General features: G+C 48.2%; 1 non-coding gene across 1 annotated transcript; it reads left to right on the plus strand.

Moving 5' to 3' along the window:
- The first annotated feature begins 11,718 nt into the window (after nucleotides 1–11,718).
- Nucleotides 11,719–11,911, plus strand: LOC145360348 (U2 spliceosomal RNA). Its single transcript, XR_013889707.1, has one exon. It is a non-coding gene; the product is annotated as a U2 spliceosomal RNA (small nuclear RNA).
- The last annotated feature ends 12,481 nt before the right edge of the window (nucleotides 11,912–24,392 follow it).

The raw sequence follows: 24,392 nt of genomic DNA on the forward strand, positions 1-24,392 counted from the left end.
ACACAGCACAGGAAACAGGCCCTTTGGCCCTACAAGCCCGCGCCGCCCATCCTAACACTCAGTGAGTGCCTCGTTCCAATCCTTCTTCTACCTACGACTTTTGTCCGCATCTCGTGGACTACACAATAAAGGGGGTGCAAATTTAGGGAATTTGCCAGATTAAGGGAGGGACAATTTATTAACACCAATCAGCCTCAAAGCACGATTTTGGGGTGTGTGGGAGGAAACTGGAGCACCCGGAGAAAACCCACGCAAGCACGGGGAGAATGTGCAAACTCCCACAGACACCGGCCCAAATCGGAGATCCGACCCGGGTCCCTGTAACTGCACAGCAAACAGTGATAGTCACTGAGCTGTCGTGTTGCCCGTCAGTCGGTCCAGTTTAAGCGCACACTAACGACGTGAAGCACTAGGCAACTCTCGAAGCAACATCCAAGAGCAGCCCTCGCACGACCCACCGCGTGTCTGCCCCTTGTTGGCCCCTTCTGATCCCTCAGAACTTCCATGTTTAGCACCAAATGCTTCAAACCAAGAATCCCCTCTCCACCTGTGCCTCCGCAGAGTGAATTGAAGGAGAGACTGGCCCCCAGTCCCAGGAGGAGTGCCAGTGTAAGGAGCATCCACCCATACCAAAAGCTTCCATCAGACTGGCATGAATCACCATACCACTGAGAGACTGGCCTGGTCAGGGAAGTATTATAGGGTGCTAAGAACTTATTTCTTTTTCCTCATGGGATGTAAGCATTGCTGGCAAGGTCAATATTTGTTGTTGCCCATCTATGATGTTGGCATCCCGAATTGCCTGATTAGACTGTGGGGACCAGGCCAGGTAAGGACAACTGAGTTCCTTTCCTCACTGCTTGGCGAAACCAGTTTTTAATGACAGTCAGCAATACTTTCATTGGCTAGCTTTCAATTCCAGATTTATTATTGAAGTTAAATTCCACCAGCTGGCATGGTGGGATTCGAACCTATGTGCCCAGAGTATTAGCCTGTGGATTACCAGTCCAGGGACATCACCACTACGCCACCTCCCCTCCCATTTAGTGGAAAGGCACCAACATCTACCAGGGGAACATATAGCTAAGGGGTCTTCTCCGACGTAGTACTAAAGATGCCCATTAGTTGGTACAAGCACTGATCTGGGCAGGTTCCTTGTTTGTTGTCTGGGTCCTGTGCCAGCTCCAATAGTCAAAACTAGCGGAAGGCATTCAATGAGAACCCCAGAACTCCCCCCCACATCTCCTCCACCCCCACCCTCCACTGGCTATTGTTTTATATCCAACCATTTGAACTTTACTACAGTGAGACTCTCCCAGTTGAAATATTTGGGTGAAAAGTGAAGTTGATGTTAGTGACTAGTGCGTGGGACCCCCCCCCCACAGTATTTATTTAAGGATTGTTATATTGTCCTAGATGCGTCAGGGGCAGATTTTGTTTTAGATTTGTGGGGCCAAGCTGCAGGATGTTTGGCAGCGGACAGATTGTTATCTCTGTTAGTTTGCCTGGAAATCGGGAACCGAGAGACCAAACAGTAAAAACAAACAGAAAGCAGGGATCACGCGGAAGATTCTCAGACCACCCTATTCACGTGGGAACAACATGCCTTCTGGAACGATCTTCTTGTGTAAAGTTTATTTATTAGTGTCACAAATAGGCTCACATTAACAAGGAAGTTCCTGTGAACATCCCCTAGTTGCCGCACTCCGGTGTTAGAAATCAGAGCACCCAGAGGGGACCTGTTAATGACATGGGAAGAACATGCAGATTCCGCACAGACAGTGCCCCAAGCTGGGAATCAAACCCAGGTCTCCGGCATTGTGAGGCAGCAGTGCTAACCACTGTGCCATTGTGCCGCCTGATATTGTAGTGAAAACCAAGACCCACCCTTCATCTAAACCCTTGTGAAGCGAGGGAGGTCACTGGATTGTAATTGATATAGAAATCTAGCAATGTTTATCTATAACCGGGAGCGGGGCGACATCAGGTCAAGAAAATATTGGATGGTGCAATATTCTGAAGGGCTGTTACAGGGGCAGGGAAGGTATAGAGTGGGCAGCGTGAAAGCATTATGAATGAGCAGAGGGAGGTTTTTCACACAGAGGGTAGTGGGGGTATGGGATGCTCTGCCAAGTAAGGTGGTGGAGGCAAGCACGCTGGAGTTGTTTAAGAGTAACTTAGACAGGCACATGAGTGGGTTGGAGATGGGAGGATATAGGAGATTGTTTTAAATAAGGTTCATTAGCATTGGGGCATCCCTGGTAATGTATAAGGATGTGGTATGATAATAATGTTTTTCTCTTTTAATTCACAGGTTTTAAGTCGGTCCGCCTTGTTGTCCAACGAGGGGCATACACGCGATGGGTCGTACTTGGGCTGCTCTTGGTTGTTCGAGATTGGCCTAGTGCTTCACGCCGTTAGTGTGTGCCTAAACTGGACCAGATACTGGGCAAGACGACAGCTCAGTGACTATCGCTGATTGCTGTGCAGACACATGGATTTGGGCCGGTGTCTGTGGGAGTTTGCGCATTCTCCCCGTGCTTGCGTGGGTTTTCTCCGGGCGCTCCGGTTTCCTCCCACACCCCAAAGATGTGCTGTTCGGCTGATTGGAAGAAATAAATTGTCCCTAAATTAGTTTCCCTCAATGTGGATGGCCATAAAACATTAGATAAGGGTCATGGGTGCAGCGGGGGACTGGTAATGTTAAAATGACGGCGCGGGCTCGTTGGGCCGAAGGGCCTGTTTCCCAGGCTGCTTTTGTTCTTTATTCTTTGATAACTGATGGTCAGTTACTGCATACTGCAATGGGAGATCGCAGGAGTTGAAGGTTTAGTTAATCATACACAGTTCTGGATTGGCACTGTCTGCAAGAGCCAAGAATTAGTGACAGCTTTGAAGCAATGCTACCACAGCGGTGGGCATCCCACAGCCCGGGGGTCACATGCAGCCCATCAGCATTCTGAGTGCTGCCCCACCAGACATTTTATTGACTCACGCGCAGGTTTGCCATATCTCCATCTGTAGAGCTTTCCTCTTACCTGAACTGATTCGCACGTAAAGCGACGGGCAAGTGAAGTGAGGTGCGTGCTGACTGCAGGTTTGCTAGAATGACGCCAGGAATGAGGAATTTTGGACACAAGGAAAGATTAGAGAGACTGGGCTTATTCTCCTTGGAGCAGAGGCGATTAAGGAATGACCTGATTGAGGGGTTCAAAACGAGGGACAGTTTTGACAGAGTAAAGAAGGATATTCTGTTCCCACGAGTTGGGATGTCAGTGACTATGGGTGGCACGGTGGCACTGCTGCCTCACAGCACCAGGGACGATTCCCGGCTCGGGTCACTGACTATGTGGAGTTTGCACATTCTCTCCGTCTCTGCGTGGGTTTCCTCCGGATGCTCCAGTGGCCTCCCGCATTCCAAAGATATGTGATTAGCCATGCTAAATTGCCCCTTAATGTCAGGGAAACTAGCTAGTGTAAATGCATGGGGATAGGGGCTGGGTAGAATTGCGCTTGGTGCAAATTCAATGGGCCGAGTGGCCTCCTTCTGCACTTTAGTGATTCTTGATTCTATGACTAGGGGAGGCTCCATGTCAAGACGGACAGCAAGAGAGTTCAGAGTGAGATGTTAAACTTCACTCGGAGAATTGTTGGGATTTGGAACGCGCTGCTGGGGAGAGGAGTGGAGGCGGATTCCATGGGAGGTTTCAAGAGAGAGCTGGATACACATTTGAAGGAGAGAGTTACGGAGATAGGGCTGGAGAATGGGAGTTGTTGGGTAGCTCCATCAAGAGCCAGTGCAAACACGATGGGCCGAAAGGTCTCCTTCTATCCTGTAAAATCTAATGACTCTAACATTGATTACGAGAGCTGTACGCTCCCTCTCTGTCCATAGTGCAAAATATTTCTTTTGTGAAGTTGGTGATTAATAGATGAGTGACTGAACATTTTCCATTACTTATGAAATTTTTGACGTGTATTAAATGCATTTAATCTTATTCAAGGAGCTGTGATTAGTGAACAAGGCCGATTTCAATCTTGCGGCACACTGAGATAAAGGAGGGTCATTTACGTAGCCCACTCACTAGCCGAGGTTCCCCGTCACTGCATCACCGCATCACAGGAATACTCCTAAGTGCATGTAGAGGCAGTGGGCTGGACTTTATGGTCTTACTTGACTAGAGAATCCTACCTGAGATCGGGAGTCGGACACTTTAGGAACTTTCAAGCGGTTATTGGATAGGCACATGGAGCACTCCAGAATGATAGGGGGTGGGATAGCTTGATGTTGGGATTGGACATAGCCCGGCACAACATCGAGGGCCGAAGGGCCTGTACTGTGCTGTACTGTTCTATGTTTCTATGAGGTCAACGGGCATTTCCGTTGCCCATCCTTCTGATTCCATGACAGGCTGGCAAATTCTGGCAAATATTTTCATCTTAGGCAGCTGAGTACAAGTACGGCCATCCGTCACTGATGAGTTCCCCTGACTTATCCCGTAAATCAGGAATTAACGCAACTGAAATCTACCTTTCCTAATATGACGAGATTCAGTTACAGTGGCTTCTAAAGCAGGAGGAGGTTGTGTTTGCATTAAACTGAGTAATTCATGAGCTATAAGGGGAGAAGGATAGGTGCTGGGAAAGTGTTAGAACGTAGAACATAGAACCCTACAGTGCAGAAAGAGGCCCTTCTGCCCATCGAGTCTGTACCGAACACAATCCCACCCAGGCCCTACCCCTATTTAAGAACATAAGAAATAGGAGCAGGAGTAGGCCATCTAGCCCCTCGAGCCTGCCCTGCCATTCAATAAGATCATGGCTGATCTGAAGTGGATCAGTTCCACTTTCCCGCTTTCTCCCCATAACCCTTAATTCCCCTGTCTATCAGAAACCTATCCACCCGTGTCTTAAATATATTTAGCGAGGTAGCCTCCACCACTTCAACGGGCAGAGAATTCCAGAGATTCACCACCCTTTGAGTGAAGAAGTTCCTCCTCAACTCTGATCTAAACTGCAACAGTTAGCACTTTTGCCGCACAGCACCAGGGACCCGGGTTCGATTCCCGGCTTGGGTCACTGCCTGTGTGGAGTCTGTATGTTCTCCCCGTGTCTGTGTGGGTTTCCTCTGGTTTCCTCCCAGATTAGGTTGACTGGCCGATGCTAAATTGCCCCTTAGTGTCGGGAGGACTAGCTCGGGTGAATGCATAGAAGGTAGAAAACCACAGCACAAACAGGCCCTTCGGCCCACAAGTTGCACTGTTCATATCCCTACCTACTAGGCCTACCTATAACCCTCAAACCCATTAAATCCCATATGTGGATAGGGCTTGGGTAAGACTGTGGCCGGTGCAGACTCGATGGGCCGAATGGCCTCCTTTTGCGTGGCAGGGATTCTATGATATTCTGGCCACGCTCGCCCCAAAACTGGAAAATCCCAGACGAGGTCAATGGGCTTTTGTATAACCCGCCCCGACCTGTTCGAATCCCACAGCGGGCAGGATGGGGAATTTTGCTCCTTGTCTTTGTTACATCTCTCCTGCTCCCTGTGCTCCCATTACCAACTCCAGTTTTCAATCAGTTCTTACATCCGGATACAAGATTGAACCTGCTTGCTAATGCCTCATTTTGTGTTTTGAATAAATGACATTTCTCCTGAAAAAGAGAAGTTTTCTCTGGCTAAGCGCCAGCTTTAGTACAAAGCCTGGATTGGAAATGCTGATCCAGTCTGGGCACAGGTCAACGTTTGACATGACACTGCATCAAGAGCAGACAATGAATGGTGCTGAGTTCAGCAAGACAGGAATGCCAGAACAAATGAAGTTGTTCAACATTAAAAGTGTAGCTTGGCCTAACACTGGCTCTCTGTAATGTAACTCTCCATTGTGGAACTCTGCACCCTCAGCACTTCCAGCGCCGGTGTTTTACATCTCCTTTACTTCTGTAAGCACCACATTACTCATGGCTACTGCATTATGGGGCCATCAGAGCTATGAGCAGAATGGGTTTATGACATTCTAAGTAGAGATGGGGCGGCACGGTAGCACAGTGGGTTAGCACTGCTGCTTCACAACTCTAGGGTCCTGGGTTCGATTCCCGGCTCCGGTCGCTGTCTGTGTGGAGTTTGCACATTCTCCTCGTGTCTGCGTGGGTTTCCTCCGGGTGCTCTGGTTTCCTCCCTCAGTCCAAAGATGTGCGGGTTAGGTTGATTGGCCGTGCTAAGAAATTGCCCCTTAGTGTCCAGGGATGTGTAGGTTAGAGGGATTAGTGGGTATAATATGTAGGGATATGGGCCTGGGTGGGATTGTGTTCGGTATAGACTCGATGGGCTGAAGGGCCTCTTTCTGCACTGTAGGATTCTATGAGATCATATATAGCGAGGGACCAGGAAAGCCACTGTAGAATGAGATTACAAATGATGCAGGATCCACTCTAGAATGAGACTGTGGGATCTATTGTAGACTGAGGTGGTTTGGGATCTGTTCCAAAATATTGCACACTGCTGTGGGACTAATTTTGGAAAGAGGATGCATGATGTGTGGAGTCTATTCTAGAGTCAGATTGTGTATGGTGTGTGATCCGTTCTGGAGTGAAATCACACAAGGTGTGGGATCCATTGTCAGATTAGATCACGTACGGTGTGGGAGTTATTCTTGGGTGAGGTCATGTATGGGATCCATTCTCAGGCAAGTTTGTGCATAGTGTGGGATCCATTCTTGGGTAAAATTGGGCATGGTGTGGGGCTGATTCGCAGGTGAGATCACACACTGTGTTAGATCCATTCCTGGGCATGATCACGCAAGGTGTGGGATCCATTCTGAGATGAGCTCACACACCGATGTGTGATCCATTCTCGGATTAGGTCACTCATAATCTGACATCCATTCTTGGCACTGCACCATATGTCCACCAACCCCATCCCCCCCACCTACTGAGGCCCTTAAGTGGCCTGTCAGTGACAGCTGAAGGGCCTCATCCATGCACTGTTTAGCCAAGTTGCAGCTGGCTTGTCATTGTGTGGCGTGCACGAAGGCCAGAACTGTATGGCCATCTTCTTGCCGGAAGGCAGAGGTCCCTCGAGGCACTCAGTATCTGACCGAGGGAATCGACATCAAGAGGGGAGGGCCCACTGAGAGCCACAATCTTTCCCCTGCTGCCTAAACCCACCTGCACTATTGTGGAGTCCAAGAGGTGTAGACAAAAAACCGTAGGTACAAGGAGGCTTGAAATGAGGCACTCACTGAGTGTTAAAATGGGCGGCATGGGCTTGTAGGGCCAAAGGGCCTGTTTCCTGTGCTGTGTTGTTCTTTGTTCACCCCTCTGCCAGTGGGGCCCCATGAAAACCTCCCCCCGGCCCCAACTCTCGCTACATTACCTCCCTGTGGGCTGGGTCACTCCATCATCCTGGAATTCTGGTGCCTGTTCTGATGGCGGCAGCCACTAACTCCTCTCTGGTGCTGGAGAATCTCTCTAATAAATATAAAATATCACAGATGGTGGAATCCGAAATGAAAACAGGGCCTCGGTATAAAGATCTCAGTCAAAAGGCAGTTTGGATTTGCCTGTGGAACTCATTGTGATCTCTTTGCCAACGCAGGAGTGTCAGGAAGCTAAATATTTGGTTAATGTTAAATTATTAGTCACAAGTAGGCTTACACTAATGCTACAATGAAGTTACTGTGAAAATCCCTTAGTTGCCACATTCAGGCGCCTGTTCGGGTACACTGAGGGAAAATTTAGCATGGCCAACGCATCCAACCAGCACGCCTTTTGGATTAGGATTTTTGTGACCAGTGGTGTGCCTCAGGGATCAGTGTTGGAACCGCAATTGTTTACTATTTACATAGATGATTTGGAGTTGGGGACCAAGTGCAGTGTGTCAAAATTCACAGATGACACTAAGATGAGTGGCAAAGCAAAGGGTGCAGAGGACACTGAAAGTCTGCAAAGGAATATAGATATTCTAAGCGAGTGGGTGAGGGTCTGGCAGATGGAGTACAGTGTTGGTAAATGTGAGGTCATCCATTTTGGTAGGAATAACAGCAAAATGGACTATTATTTAAATAGTAAAGAATTGCAGCATGCTGCTGTGTAGAGGGACCTGGGTGTCCTTGTGCAAGAATCGATAGGAGTTGGTTTGCAGCAAGTAATTAAGAAGGCGAATGGAATTTTGTCCTTCATTGCGAGAGGGATGGAGTTTAAAAACAGTGAGGTTATATTGCAGCTGTATAAGGTGCTGGTGAGGCCACACCTGGAGTACTGTGTACAGTTTTGGTCTCCTTACTTGAGAAAGGATATACTGGCACTGGAGGGGGTGCAGAGGAGATTCACTAGGTTGATTCCGGAGTTGAGAGGGTTGGCTTATGAGGAGAGACTGAATAGACTGGGGCTATACTCATTGGAATTCAGAAGAATAAGGGGAAATCTTAGAGAAACATATAAGATTATGAAGGGAATAGAGAAGATAGAAGCAGGGAAGTTGTTTCCACTGGTGGGTGAAACTAGAACTAGGGGGCATAGCCTCAAAATAAGGGGGAGCAGATTTAGGACTGAGTTGAGGAGGAAAGTCTTCACCCAAAGGGTTGTGAATCTGTGGAATTCCCTGCCCAGTTGAGGCTACCGCATTGAATGTTTTTAAGGCAAGGATAGATACATTTTTGAACAGTAAAAGAATTAAGGGTTATGGTGAGCGGGTGGGTAAGTGGAGCTGAGTCCACGAAAAGATCAGCCATGATCTTATTGAATGGCGGACCAGGCTCAAGGGGCCAGATGGTCTACTCCTGCTCCTAGTTCTTATTGTGGAGGAAACCCATGCAGAGAAAAAAAGGGTGAACTTGCAAACACCACCCAAGCTGGGAATGGAACCTGGGTCGGTGGCGCTGTGAGGCAGCAGTGCTCACCACTGTGCCGCTGTGCCACCCACAGATCCCCCTGGTTCCGCAATGGCGAAAGCCCCCTCACCAATGCCAAGCAGGCTCCTGCAATGCCACTCACATGCCAGTCGTTAGTGTGCGCTGGCAGTGAACGCCGTGTCTGTCTGTTCACACTTTTGCAGCCCACAGGCGTTCCTGCATTTCACACTAAGTGGGAGTGAAGCTCCCACGGAACTGCCTCATGAACTGCTACTTTCAATATCCTGGGTAAGGTCGGTGCACTGATGAAAGCTGACTGAATGGGGACAGTATAAAGAGAGCTGGGCACAGGCTGGAGTGTCGCGTTAGTGTTACCTGTATCTGAACACACGTTCAGTCCAGTATGTGCAGTGTGGCACTGTGTCAAAAGTACAAGAAAACCATTCAGTCAAAAATATATCTTCCTCATTTGAAATCCAACATTGTGCGACCCTAGACCCATGCCACCCTGCACCCAGCTCAGCATAGGTCAGAACCACGTTTTAAGATCTGTTTTAGGAATCTGAAGATCATTAGTAAGGCCATCAGTTATTGCCCAAACTAGTTACCCCTGAGAAGGTGGTGGGCAAACTGCAGACTGTGTGGTGTAGGTGCACCCACTGTGCTGAGTTACAGCCTCCTATCTGTAGTCAGAGAGTCAGGTAAACTAAGGGTTAACCAGAGACCAGTTATAACATCCCCCACTGGTGACGTAAGAAGGTACCTGACCCAGAGCTAAAGTGTCGACCTAGGTAGCAACACATAAGGGCACACATATTAGTTCCAATGTTGATATGTTGAGGAAGAACACGAAGGGACGTAGTGTTAAATTGAGGGGTGGTAATTATAGGAGGGATGTCAGAGGTAGGTTCTTTACTCAGAGGGTGTGGAATGCCCTGCCTGCAGCAGTTGTGGACTCGCCAACTTTAAGGGCGTTCAAATGGTCAGTGGATAGGCATATGGATAACATTGGAATAGCTTAGGTTAGAGGGTCATTAGATTGGTTCCACTGGTCGGCGCAACATCGAGGGCCTGTACTGCGCTGTAATGTTCTATGAATGAACAGTGCAGCTCAGGAACAGGCCCTTCAGCCAGACAAGCCTGCACTAGGATGCAGTTTCTATCCCTCTGTTTGCCCCCCCATTCATATATCTGTCAAGGTAAACCTTGAACATGTGCCTGCTCCCACCACCTCCTTAGAGCACATTCCAGGTACTCACCACTCTCTGTATAAAGAGCTTTCCCCACACATCTCCCCTAAACTTACCACCTCTCACTTGCGCCCTCTTGTAGTTGAACCTTCCACCCTGGGAAAAACCTCTGACTATCCACCCTATGTATGCCCCTTATCATTTTGTAGGCTTCTATCAGGTCTCCCCTCAGCCTCCATTTTTCCAGTGAAAACAATCCAAGTTTATCCAGCCTCTCCTCACACCTAAAGACTTCCAGACCCGGCAACATCCTGTTGAACCTTCTCTTCACCCTTGACAAAGCAGCCACATTTTTCTGATAGTGTGGCAACCAGAACTCCATGCAATGCTCCAAATGCAGCCTAACCAAAGTTTTATATACAGCTTGTAAAATAACTTTTTATACTTGATGCCCCAGCTAATAAAGCAAGCGTGCTGTTTGCCTACTTCCCCAGCCTATCCACTTGTACTATCCAACTGTGTACCACCTGAGCAAACACACAAGGTAAAGAACATGGTCATCCTCACTTTGAACGATGACTGCCCACATTAGCGCCCATCAGCAGATGGCACAATGTGCCAGTCGAGTCTTCAGTGCCTGTATAAATTAGGAAGAAGCTAGTTGAGTCCGTCAAAGGGCAAACAGAAACGCCCCAGTACCAAGTGGAAAAATGAAGCATGGTTTCCTAGTGTCCTGATACGTAATGGGGATAACTTTAACTTTCAACATTGCTGCTGATATCTGATATTTCTGCCCAAAATACCAGCTGGAATATAAGAGAATAGGATAGGCAGGAACTGGAGCTCAGACCCACAACTATAGTTCCAGGAACCTTAAATGAAACTGCTTTGAAATGTATCACATGGATTAGTGCATTTTTCCACAGAATGAGACCTGATGCAACCCTACTCATTTGTCCATGAACATATTCACTCACTTATTTGCCTATTCATCCACAGGATGACTGACCCACTCAGTCATTCACTTATCCGCTCACTCATCCTCACCCTTGTCCAGACACTTACGGCAATGCAACACCAACGCACTCAACATTTTGCTATGCAAACGATGTTTGAAGGGTGGGGTTCACATCGACACTCTTTCAACATACCAGGAAATAGCCACAGTCTACAATCAGGTCTAAAAATTCAATAACTTCCGGCTCTCTGTACTACCAGCTCAGCCTGTTGACAGGTTCAGGCAGCAGGGCGGTTGTACAGGGCTCTGGCGAGACCGCACTTGGAGTTCTGTGTACAGCAGAGATCTCCTTATTTAAGGAGAGATGTAAATTTCACTCCAAGGTCTCAAGGGCGCTCAAGCTTGGGGCAGCCACCACAAAGGCACAGTGGGGAAAAGCCACAGTGTAAAGTCTTTCAACGGAGGCAGACCGAGGGCCCAGTAACCACAGAACACCCTCGGCCTGTGTAACCGTGTGCCAATCTGAAAAATAACCCTAAAATCTGACGTATGTACATAGTTGTAAGTTTTGAAATGTAATGTCGTGTAAATAAGCATTGCATTGTACTGTAAAAATGACCTTTTTTTCTGCACTGTTTGTAATTATTGAATACGTTGTTTTGCAATGGTTTATTTGAGAGTTTTTTTTTACGAATGAAGTATATTTTAAACTAAAAGAAAAATTTCTTGGCCTTTTGGCTAAGATCAAGTGTAGTATCGACACGCTGCGCTTGGTTGAAGTCATTAGGTTACATTTTAGCCTCATTCAAAGCAATTTTTTAAAAGCGGCATCTCGGCCTTTCGGCTAAGATGCAAATGAGATCAAGCCTTGGCAGAGGAGCTACACCTACTCCCATCAGCTTGGATCATGTAGATCAAGCCCAAGATCGGCAGTGAGAGCCCTGTCTCGTCAGCTTGGATTGGGAATGTCCCAACTTGTCAAGACTCTGAATTGGACTTGATTGGATTGCATTGGAATATATTTCAAAAAAAGCAGTTCAGTGAAGGTTTATTAGACTAATATCAGGAATGGGCAGGTTAACATAGAACACTACAGCACAATCAGGCCCATTGGCCCACAAGTTGCGCCGATCATATCCATACCTACCAGGCCTATCTATAACTCTCAATCCCATTAAATCCCATGTACTCATCCAGAAGTCTTTTAAAAGACCCCAGTGAGTTCGCCTCTACCACCACCGACGGCAGCCGATTCCACTCACTCACCACCCTCTGAGTGAAAAACTTACCCCTGACATCTCCTCTGTACCTACTCCCCAGCACCTTAAACCTGTGTCCTCTCGTAGCCACCATTTCAGCCCTGGGAAATAGCCTCTGAGAATCCACCCTATCTATACCCCTCAACATTTTATAAACCTCTGTCAGGTCGCCTCTCAACCTTCGTCTCTCCAGGGAGAAGAGACCGAGCTCCCTCAACCTATCTTCATAAGGCATGCCTCCCAATCCAGGCAACATCCTTGTAAATCTCCTCTGCACCCTCTCAATAGCCTCCACATCCTTCCTGTAGTGAGGCGACCAGAACTGCGCACCGTACTCCAAGTGGGGTCTGACAAGGGTCTTATAAAGTTGCAGCATTACCTCCCGACTCCTAAACTCAATCCCTCGATTAATGAAGGCCAGTACACCATACGCCTTCTTGAAAACATCCTCCACCTGCACACCCTCTGTTGTTTGATGAAGCAAGGTTGGAGAGGGTAGGCATGTATCCACTGGAGTTTAGAAGAGCGAAAGACGACTTGATTGAAACAGGTCAGATCCTGAGAGGTCATAACTGGAGGTAATGGGTGGGATTTTCCAGCTGCCCTCACCCCAAGACCAGAGAGTCCCCCCCAAGGTCAATGGACCTTTGCATGGTCCGTGTCCTGATTCCAGTGGTGGACAAGACGGGAAAAATCCACCCTGACGTTTCCTCTGTGGGAGAATCTAGAACTAGGGGACAATGTATAAAATGAAGGGGTCACTCATTTAAGACAGAGACGAGGAGAACTTTTCTCTCTCGGGGGGTCATGAGGCTCTAGATCTCTCTCCCTGCGAAGGCAGTGGAAGCAGAGTCTTCGAATATTTTTAAGACAGAGCTGGATAGCTTAACAAGTGGGAGAAAGATTATTGGGGGTAGGCAGGAGGTTACAATCAGATTAGCAATGATTTTATAGGGAGGCAATCGGCTAGTGGTGTTACCAGTAGACTATTAATCCAGAAACTAATGTTCTGGGGACCCAGGATCAAATTGGTATATTTAGAATTAAGAATCTACTGGTGACCATGAAACCATTGTCGATTGTCAGAAAAACCCATCTGGTTCACTAATCTCGACCTCTGAGCTGGAGTACTGTGTGCAGTTTTGGTCGCCGCACTTACGCAAGGATATATTGGCCTTGGAGGGAGTGCAGAGGAGGTTCACTAGGCTGATACCGGAGATGAGGGGGTTGGACTATGAAGAGAGACTAAATAGACTGGGTCTGTACTCATTGGAGTTTAGAAGAATGAGGGGGGATCTTATAGAGACGTATAAGATAATGAAGGGGATGGATAGGGTAGAGGTAGAGAGATTCTTCCCGCTTAGAAAGGACAGCAGAACTAGAGGGCACAGCCTCAAGATAAGGGGGGTGGGGGGGGACAGTTTAGATCGGAGTTGAGGAGGAACTTCTTCACACAAAGGGTGGTGAATCTCTGGAATTCTCTGCCCGTTGAAGTGGTGGAGGCTACCTCGCTGAATATATTTAAGACACGAGTAGATAGGTTTCTGATAGACAGGGGAATTAAGGGTTATGGGGAGAAAGCGGGAAAGTGGAACTGATCCACTTCAGATCAGCCATGATCTTATTGAATGGCGGGGCAGGCTCGAAGGGCTAGATGGCCTCCTCCTGCTCCTATTTCTTATGTTCTTATGATGCCAAATGCCGTGGGGCTCGATTTGGGGTTGATTGTGTTCCGTGACCCCTGCGATAAGAGGTTGTGACTGCCATAGCTAGCTACCCGCCCTCACTCCCTGGGACACATTGCTTGTGACAAGCCTCTTGACCAAGTCACAGCCTCTGAGATCCCACCAAAAAAACCCAACAAACTCTCCCCCTCCTCAGCTGGTACGACGGTGCTGGAGTGACAGAGGGGGAGTGCCTGCGTTGCTGACTGAGTTCACTCCTCCCTACCCTGCTCTGAGTATCTCACAACCACGATATCTCGCTGCACGTTCAGAGTATTCTCCAGGTTGGCTCAGTCTCAGGAAGAGGGACCAATCGTTTAGGACTGAGAGAAGGAGAAATGATTTCACTCAAAGGGTTGTGAGCCTTTGGAAATCTCCAGCATGGGCACTACGGAGCTTTCTGTTGAGGTCCACCGAGCTAAAGATAGACCGGGGATTTGGGAAGTGTTGGGAGGGGAAGGATTCCTGGGGACCTCAAGTTCTCTTGGCGGAGAAGGAAACATCTGGAGAGGAAAACAAATTTCAGAATCCTTGTACACCAACAAAAAAAGCAAACCTCACCACCAGGACTTGTCTGAGCAATACTCGGAGGGTGAGTAAGTCCCCGTTATTTAAGAGATGATAAAGCAGCAATTACATCCAGATCCTCAAAGCAACATAAGATTTCATGGAAAACTTTAGAAGAATTATGGCACCACTTTGTTTTCCACCTCAACCACTAATTCCAAGTTATGTATTCAGTGTGTGGAGTCATTTGTTTTTTTCAAAGTCTGCACTTCGACTGCAAACAGAGGGGTGGAATTCGTAGCTAAAGAAATCTCTGGTTAGGAACACAGCCTGAGCTTCAAAAGGCTGGTGTTATTTTTAAGATGGCTTTCGATGGGATTAGGATATTTAGTCTGGCCCAGTGCATGAGGCTCCAACACGTTATGTGTGTTTTTGTGTGTGTGTGTGAGAGTGAGGAGGTCAGTGCACGTTCCGTGGCACATTCTCTCCTTTCAAAGAAAGGTTGAATTTAATTTTAGGTGAGCCAAAGAAAATTCGGGAAGACAAGTCCTTCCATCATACCACCACCCCCCCCTCCTCACCTCCACACTGATGGTTTTGAGGATCCGACCTCATCCACGTTCATCCGGTGAGCCGGAGGCGACCGTCCCCGGTGTATCTGGCAGGGGAACCGGGCCAGATCAGGCGAGGAACAGCTTGAGGGTGGAGTTGGGAAGGTTGCTCCAGAGTGATGACAATCTGAATTATTCCTGAGAGGAGCTAGGGGTCCAACACAAACAACCCAAAACTTCCCTTTGCCAGAGCTTTTCTCTTCCATCATCGGGGAAACTGAGCTTTCTTTACATTCACTCACGGGGTACTGCCCTTGGGAAGGTGGTGGTGAGCTGCCACCTTCTTCCGTCAGGAAAAGATACAAAAGTCACGTACCAATCGACTCAAGAACAGCTTCTTCCCTGCTGCCGTCAGACTTTTGAATGGACCTACCTTGCATTAAGTTGATCTTTCTCTACACTACATTCTGCACTCTCTTGTTTCCTTCTCTATGAACGGTATGCTTTGTCTGTACAGCGCGCAAGAAACAACACTTCTCACTGCATGTTAATACATGCGACAACAATAAATCAGATCAAACCTCAGGAGGAGTGTTTATTTGGTACTGATGACTGAAGATTGGTGTAAATATTTTGTTTGTTTGTTGCACTGGTTTAAATTTTATTCATTGGTGTCACAAGTAGGCTTACATTAACACTGCAATGAAGTTACTGTGAAAATCCCCCTAGTTGCCATGCTCCGGAGCCTGTTCGGGTACACCGAGGGAGAATTTAGCACGACCAATGCATCTAACCAGCACGTCTTTCAGACTGTGGGAGGAAACCGGAGCACCCGGAGGAAACCCATGCAGACACAGGGAGAATGTGCAGATTCTACACAGACAGTGACCCAAGCTGTGAATGGAACCCAGGTCTCTGGCACTGTAGCGATACTAAGCACTGTGCCACCGTACCGCGCTATGTGCTGGGCATCCCCTCCCCCCATCATGGAGGATGTGGATGCTTATAGAATCACCTCTTCCCATTAGTTGTTCCAGTCACAACTGGAGGTAGCAGAGTTTGAGCTAATATGTTGGGATTACACATTTCTCTCTTTATCATTCTGCTTTGAATGTTTCATCCTATGTTTGTCGCATCGCCAGGTTGGCAGCGCATTTTTAGGGGTGCCTGGTGCTGCTGCTGGCACGCCCTCCTGCACTCTTCCTTGGGCTAGGATTAATCCCCTGGCTTGGTGGTAATGGGGGATATGATGTGGAGATGCCAGTGTTGGATTGGGGCAAACACAGTAAGAAGTCTCACAACGCCAGGTTAAAGTCCAACCTATTGGATTTCTTAATGGGGGATATGCCAGGCCATGGGGTTACAGGTTGTGGTTGAGTACAGTCCCACCACTGCTGCTGGCCCGCAGTGCCACGTGGATGCCCAACCTTGAGTTGCCAGATCTGTTCGAACTCTATTCCATTTAGCACGGTGCTAGTGCCACACGATGTAATGGAAGGTATCTTCAGTGCCAAGAGGGGACGGGAGCTACATTATGATAACTCTCACCAATTCTGTCTTGAAGGGATACATCTGCAACAGATACATTTGTGAGAAGGAATCAACTCGCCTTCTCCCTTTGTTGGTTCCCTCATCACTTACCCAATCTGACAGATATGTCGTTCAGGGCATGGGCACCACGTTCAGTGGTGGTACTGCCAAGCCATAGAACATAGAACATTACAGCGCAGTACAGGCCCTTCGGCCCTCGATATTGCGCCGACCAGTGGAACCAATCTAATGACCCTCTCACCTAAACTATTCCAATGTTATCCATATGCCTATCCACTGACCATTTGAACGCCCTTAAAGTTGGCGAGTCCACAACTGTTGCAGGCAGGGCATTCCACGCCCTTACTACCCTCTGAGGAAAGAACCTACCTCTGACATCCGTCCTATATTTATCACCCCTTAATTTAAAGCTATGCCCCCTCGTGTTAGCCATCACCATCTGAGGAAGAAGGCTCTCACTATCCATCCTATCTAACCCTCTGATCATCTTGTATGCCTCAATCAGGTCACCTCTTAACCTTCTTCTCTCTAACGAAAATAACCTCAAGTCCCTCAGCCTTTCCTCATAAGACCTTCCCTCCATACCAGGCAACATCCTGGTAAACCTCCTCTGCACCCTTTCCAATGCTTCCGCATCTTTCTTATAATGCGGTGACCAGAACTGTACGCAATACTCCAAGTGTAGCCGCACCAGAGTTTTGTACAGTTGTAACATGACCTCACGGCTCCCAAATTCAATCCCTCTACCAATAAAAGCTAACACACCGTACGCCTTCTTAACAACCTTATCAACCTGGGTGCCAACTTTCAGGGATCTATGCACACGTACCCCGAGATCTCTCTGCTCGTCGACACTACCAAGAGTCCTCCCATTAGCCCAATACTCTGTACTCCTGTTACTCTCAGCATTTGACAGCAAAGTCCCCACATCCTGTGCCCTTGTCACCCTCAATACCTCTTCCAAGTGGCACTTAGCATGGAGCTGAGGTGAGATGGTCATCAGCAGGAGGTTTCTCTGTCCATATGTGACTTGATGCCAGGTGATGTGGGGGGTCAGGGGTCTCCGAGGGCAATCACTTCCCTCCTGTGTACCAGTGTGCCACTGGCAGGATAGGACAAACCCAATGGAGAAGTCTGGGACACTGACTGTGAGGTTTGACTCAATGACTATATTTGACTATTGCCTCACTGTTCTGTAAGCATGGTTTTCCCAATTTTAGCACGGGTTTGTATAGGTCACTGCAGTGTTTACTGGACAGAGCCCTGTCAGAACCAGTGCCCTGGCTGAAACCAAGTGGTCTGTTCAGTTTTATTCTTATCATTCTTTCTCTGAATGCTACCCCATTTCAGAGGGCAGTTAACAATCAATTATAGCGGGTTTGGAGTCAGGAGACTGAATAAGAACATCAGATGAGCAAACCAGATGGGTTTTTATGGAGACCCCAATGGTTCCACGGTCACCATTACTGAGTCTCACTTTCTAATTGCAGATTTTAGAATCAGAGAATCCCTACAGTGCAGAAGGAGGCCACTCAGCCCATCGAGTCTGCACCGACCGCAATCCCACCCAGGCCCTATCGCCATAACCCCATGCATTTACCCTAGCTACTGCCCCCCTGACATTAAGGGGCAATTTAGCATGACCAATCCACCTAACCCGCATATCTTTGGACTGTGGGAAGGAAACCCACACAGACATGGGGAGGTTGTGCGCAGTCAGTGATCCAGCAGTCGAAACCGCTGTGCCACTGTGCCGCCCCAGTGACATTGAATAAAAATTTCCTCGTGGCCTCTGGATTATGTAACCTTGCACCTAACCCAATTGTTTCCACCTTAAAGAGGCAATGAACATCTTACTGGAGCTCAGTTTGTATAGTCAAAGGCACCCAGGGAAAGAAACAGGGGGGTATTATGGTCACCCAGACATAATCCAAAGCAGCAAGTGAGAGCAGAGAAATCCACCCCTCTGTGAAACCTGTGCCTCTCTCTGACAGGGAACTCCCAAAACAGCAGCCTACCCTGGAGGAAAAAATATTAATAAATCACTAGGGAAAGAAGAATATTTACACTTGTACACTTTAAAATGGAACACCGGTAAAACAGGGACATAAAACAGGCAGTATTATTGTCACTCGATTAGTAATTCAGAAACCCAGGGTAATGCTAGGAGCTTTGAGCCCCACTGTAGCAGATGGTAAAATTTGAAATCAATCAAAATCTGGTATTAAAAAAGTCTAATGATGACAGTGAAAGCATTGTCTATTTGATTTGATTTATTATTGTCATATGTATACAGTGAAAAGTATTGTTTCTTGCGCACTGTACAGACAAAGCATAGAGAAGGAAAGGAGAGGGGGCAGAGTGTAGTGTTACAGTCATAGCTGGGGTGTAGAGAAAGATCAACTTAATACAAGGTAGGTCCATTCAAAAGTCTGATGGCAGCAGGGAAGAAGATGTTCTTGTAAACATGCAGACGTTTCCATAGTGACGTTTTGGGCCTAAAATTCAAACAAAGAGCAGGCAAATAGTGTTACCAAGAACCCAGTGTTGTGGATTAAAGTACAGCCAGCTGGGACTACTCCTTGAGAACATGGTGAGAAAGATGCCTTCACGGAATCCCCTGGCACCAGGCACTACCAATTATTATCAACACCAAGAATTCCAGCTCGTTTTAAATACACTCCTTTAATTGGGCTTAACACCAGAAGAAATCAAAATCAAAATGTGCCACATAAACAGTAATTACAGTTAAAAATAAAGCAAGGTTCGGCTTTCCACAGGGAGGGGCTCGATTCAAAGTGTAGACAGGGAGAGTGGCCTGGGTGAGGAGCCAGACTAGCGAGGCTGGTGCTGACCCCTTACATTCTTCTCCTTGTGGTTCTGAGCATCATTTCGGTCTCATTTGGGATGTTCAAGTGAGCCAAGCCTGTCTCCCAGGCAGATGGAGCTTGATCAATAGTCCCTGTGAGGTTTAACATTGCGGTGACAGTGCTGCACTCTCTCGGTACTGCGCTGGAGAGTCAGCCTTGGACTCAGACCCTGGATGCTGGAACAGTGACGGGCGAAGTAGGCTCTATGGGTCGCCTGAGTGACCCTCCTTCATCTCAGTTTGTGGCAAGATTGAAATTGTCCTTGTTCACCAACCGTGACCCTGTGAATAAGGTTAAATACATGTTAGCCTTAACAAGCTGGAGAAAAATGTTCAATCATTCATATATGATTCATCCACTACAGTACCACTACATTACAATACAATACAATCCACTACAATACAATCCAATCTACTACAATACTACAATACCGATACCGGAGATAAGAACATAAGAGCATAAGAAATAGGAGCAGGAGTTGGCCATCTGGCCCTTCGAGCCTGTCCCGCCATTCAATAAGATCATGGCTGATCTGTCGTGTCTCAGTTCCACATTCCCGCCCTCTCCCCATAACCCTTAATCCCCTCTCTTATCAAAAACCCATCAACCCGCGTCTTAAAAATATTTAGCGAGGCAGCCTCCACCACTTCAACGGGCAGAGAATTCCAGAGGTTCACCACCCTTTGAGTGAAGAAGTTCTTCCTCAACTCCGTTCTAAACCGCCCCCCCTTTATCTTGAGGCTGTGCCCCCTAGTCCTACTATCCTTTCTGAGCGGGAAGAGTCTCTCCACCTCTAAGAGAGACTAAATAGATTGGGTGTGTACTCGTTGGAGTTTAGAAGGATGAAGGGGGATCTTATTGAGACAGGGGTGGCACGGTGGCACAGTGGGTTAGCGCTGCTGCTTCACAGCTCCAGGGTCCTGGGTTCGATTCCCGGCTCGGGTCACTGTCTGTGTGGAGTTTGCACATTCTTCTCGTGTCTGTGTGGGTTTCCTCCGGGTGCTCCGGTTTCCTCCCACAGTCCAAAGATGTGCGGGTTAGGTTGATTGGCCATGCTAAAATTGCCCCTTAGTGTCCAGGGATTAGTGGCTAAATATGTAGAGATAAGGGGGTAGGGCCTGGGTGGGATTGTGGTCGGTGCAGACTTGATGGGCTGAATGGCCTCTTTTTGTACTGTAGGGTTCTATGAGATGTATAGGATAATGAAAGGGAAGGATAGGGTAGAGGTAGAGAGATTCTTCTTGCTTAGAAAGGACAGCAGGACTAGAGGGCACAGCCTCAAGATTGGGGGGGGTTGCAGTTTAGATCAGAGTTGAGGAGGAACTTCTTCACTCAAAGGGTGGTGAACCTCTGGAATTCTCTGCCCGTTGAAGTGGCGGAGGCTGCCTCGCTGAATATATTTAAGTCACGGGTAGACAGGTTTCTGATAGACAGGGGGATTAAGGGAGAGGGCGGGAAAGTGGAACTGATCCACTTCAGATCAGCCATGATCTTATTGAATGGCGGGGCAGGCTCGAAGGGCTAGATGGCCGACTCCTGCTCCTATTTCTTATGTCCTTAAATGGTAAAACCAGGAATATTTACGTTTTGGACACACACACGGCTCTCGTAGTCAATGTTGTGTCCAGTCAGCAGGCACCTCACTTCACTCACCCCCTCGCTTCCTGCACCAATCACTTCAGCCGCACCGAGAGGGAAAAAAAGCTACACGGATGGAAGTGAGCGGAATGTGGAAAGTGCGCGTGGAAAAACTCAGCATTTCTGCGGAGAGGGAAGATAGAATTCACAGCCGGAATTTTTCCAGCATGTCCACCCTGGGATCGGGCGGGCGAGGCTCACAGAACGGTATTCCCCATTGGCCTCGGGTGCGTGAAGCGGTAAGATTTCAGTAATTGTTTGCGTCCGCGTGATTTTATTTTTGCTTTTGTTTTTAGTCATTTTTTGATCTCCGGAGCTGGAGTTTTGCCCTGGACTTTACTGAAACTCCTCAACATTTATTACCCCAGCGCTTGATTTCATTTACATTCTGGTTAGGGTGCACGCCAAATTCTCCCTCAATGTACCCGATACAGACGCCGGAGTGTGGCAACTGGGGGATTTTCACAGTAACTTCATTGTCGTGTTAATGTTAGCCTACTTGTGACACTAATAAATACACTTTAAACTTAAACTCTGCATTGTCACACTTGCAATTTTTGGATCCAGTTTGCAAATAAACAGCAAAAATTAAGTTTAAAGTTTAATTTATTGGTGTCACAATTAACACCGCAATGAAGTTACTCTGAAAAACCCCTAGTCGCCACACTCTAGTGTCTGTTCGGGTTACACTGAGGGAGAATTTAGCATGGCCAATGCGCCCTAGCCAGCACGTCTTTCGGACGGTGAGAGGAAACCGGAGCACCTGGAGGAAAACCCACGCAGACATGGGGAGAATGTGCACACAGACAGTGACCCAAGGCTGGAATTGAACCTGTGCCCCTGGCGCTGTGAGGCAGCCGTGCTAACCCACTGTGCCGCCACGTAAAAATTATCGCACTGATTTATTTTTCTCTTTATTCTCTCACGGGATGTGAGTGTCAGCGGAAAGATCATTATTGGTTGGCCGTCTCTAACCCTCTTGAACTGTGAGTCCCTCCGGGCCAGTTTAGAGGGTAGTTGAGAGACAACCGCATCGCTGTGGCTCTGGAGTCACATGGAGGCCAGGCTGGGTGAGGACAGCAGATTTCCTTCGCCAGAGGGGCATTAGTGAACCGGGTGGGCTTTTACAATGACGGTGGCCTCATTGCAGAGACTAGTTTTACATTCCAGATGAATGAATTGAATTTAATTCAGCTGCTGCGGTGGGATTTGAACCCGCGCCCTCGGAGATTCAGCCCCTGACAGTGACAGTGTCCACCCTCACCCAGCCCTGCTCCCTAATCCTATTGCTGTAACATTCAGTACCAGCTGGGCCTCATCTCTGGGACACGAGGTTCCAGGTCAGTGCTGGGCAACCTGTGGCCTGGGGATGGGGATGGGGGTGGGAACGGGGACTGGGGGGGACACGGGGGGGGGAGGGAATGGGGTGTGTGGAGGGGCGGGGGGCCAGGGGGGAGTTGGGGGGGGCACGCGGCCCATCTGGGTTCTGAGACCAGACATTTTGTTACCCGTGTACAGAGTTTCCCCATTCTGCTCATTTCCATCCGTGTAGTATTTTCTGTCCTGGTGTGACTGAAACGATGGGTGCGTAAAGGGAGGGGGTCAGTGAAGTGAGGCGCGCGCTGATCGGACACAGCGTTGACTATGAGAACCGTGCCCTCCCTCTGTGTCCAAAGCGTAAATAGTTCTGGTTTTACTATTTTATAGTGGATGAATCCTACATGAATGATCGAACATTTTTCTCTAGCTTGTTAAGGCGAATGTGTATTGAACATATTTAATCTTATCCACGGGGTCACAGTTGGTGAACAAGGACAATTTCAAACTTGCCACACACTGAAGGAGGGTCACTCAGGGGACCTACGTCACCCGTCACTGTTCCAACATCCAGGGCCTGAGTTTAAATATCAAGGCTGACTCTCTAGCGCAGTACCGAGAGAGTGCAGCACCATCACTGCAATGTTAAACCCTGTTTGGATGGATGCACAGAATCCCTACAGTGCAGAACGAGGCCATTCGGCCCTTAAAGTCTTCACCGACCACAGTCGCACCCTGACCCCATTCCCGAAACCCCTCAAATTTACCTTGCTCCGACACTCGGATTAATTTGGCATGGCCAATCAACCTAACCATCACATCTTTGGGCTGTGGGAGGAAACTGGAGCACCCGGGGGAGTTTTGTGCAGTGTTAATGTAAACCTACTTTTGACTAATAGATAAACTTGACTTTTTTTCCCGTAACCCCATGTATTTACCCTGCCAATCCCCATGACACTGAGGATCAATTTAGCACAGCCAATCAACCTAAACTGCACATCTTTGGACTGTGGGAGGAAACAGAGCACCTGGAGGAAACCCACGCAGACACGGGGAGAATGTGCAGACTCTGCGCAGACAGTGACCCAAGCCAGGAATCGAACCTGGGTCCCCGGCGCTGTGAGGCAGCAGTGCTAACCAGTGTGCCACCCAAGAACTCCCATCGAACTATTTCAAAGCAGAACTTATCCCTGGCCGATATTCGTCCCTCAAACAGAGTCTCGTTGTCCTCGCACGCTGAGTGCGGGATCTTGCTGTGCGCAAATCGGTTGGTGAATTTCCTACCGCCGTGACGAACGCATTTCATTGGCTGTGAAGCACTTTGAGACATCAGCGGTCATAGAAAGTACAAGAGCCAATCTTTTCAGCGAATGGGAAAGTATTTGAGTTCGAGACGGGACAGGAAGTGAAGGGTTACCATGGGAGATTTTAGACCAGGGAAGGATGGGAGGAAACTCGAGGGGAGTTTCACTCCTCCCCATTCCCCCTCCCAATTCCTGGTTGCTGATGGACAATATCCACTACCCTGGGTGACCAGCGAGTCTGCACAGAGCAACTGGGCGGCATGGGGCACAGCCTTGACCTGACACATCTCTCTTAAAGGGCCAGCGCACCCCTTATGGCGGTCTTAAAGGGACAGGTGAGTCTGAAGGGAGCAAGTAATTACTAAAAGTGACGAGGTTCATTTTGAAGGGGCAGCGTAGATCTGGCAGAAAGGGGCAGATGAGTGAGGGAGAAACAATCATTAAAAGTGGCATGGTTAGTTTAAAAGGGGCAGTGCAAAGATGCGTATGTTAGGTGGATTGGCCATGGCAAATGGACAGGGTTACAGGGGTAGGATGGAGGGGAGGGCCTGGGTGAGGTGCTGTTTCAGAGAGTCGCTGCAGACTTGATGGGCCGAATGGCCTCTTTCGGCACTGTGGGGATTCCATTGTTCCTTGGATCAGAAAGACTGACATGGACTTCCTGGGCCGAA

This window comes from Carcharhinus amblyrhynchos, chromosome 30, assembly GCF_965287045.1.
Source record: "Carcharhinus amblyrhynchos chromosome 30, sCarAmb.v2.hapA, whole genome shotgun sequence".
Taxonomy (NCBI): Eukaryota; Metazoa; Chordata; class Chondrichthyes; order Carcharhiniformes; family Carcharhinidae; genus Carcharhinus; species Carcharhinus amblyrhynchos.